Raw genomic sequence first — 414 nt, forward strand, 5'->3', positions numbered from 1 at the left:
TTTTGATGATGTTTAACAAATAATTTACAACTAATGTTGTTGGTCTAGTATTTGTGTTTTCTTATTTATTGTAGACAAACAACATGTTAGAGGTTGGATGGATTGAGCCTACACGATCATATCAAATGGAGGTTGGCGGATATAGTGGTTGAAGTAATGCAATTCAAGTTCAAGATCCAAGTTCAAGCTTCATCCGCAAGATTACCAAGTCAAGCTATTGAAGATCAAGATCAAGCTTGGGTAATTTAGTCTAGATTTATATTATGTGTGTTAAGTACATTAAGCTCAATATTATATATCATATTTTATTGGTTTCCTTGTATATATATATAGTCATATATATACATAAGTTTTGGTTTCTATGCATATATATAGTTATATATATTTATATACATGCATGGTTTTGGGTTTTCA

Source organism: Asparagus officinalis, chromosome 1 (genome assembly GCF_001876935.1).
Source record: "Asparagus officinalis chromosome 1, Aspof.V1, whole genome shotgun sequence".
NCBI classification, from domain to species: domain Eukaryota; kingdom Viridiplantae; phylum Streptophyta; class Magnoliopsida; order Asparagales; family Asparagaceae; genus Asparagus; species Asparagus officinalis.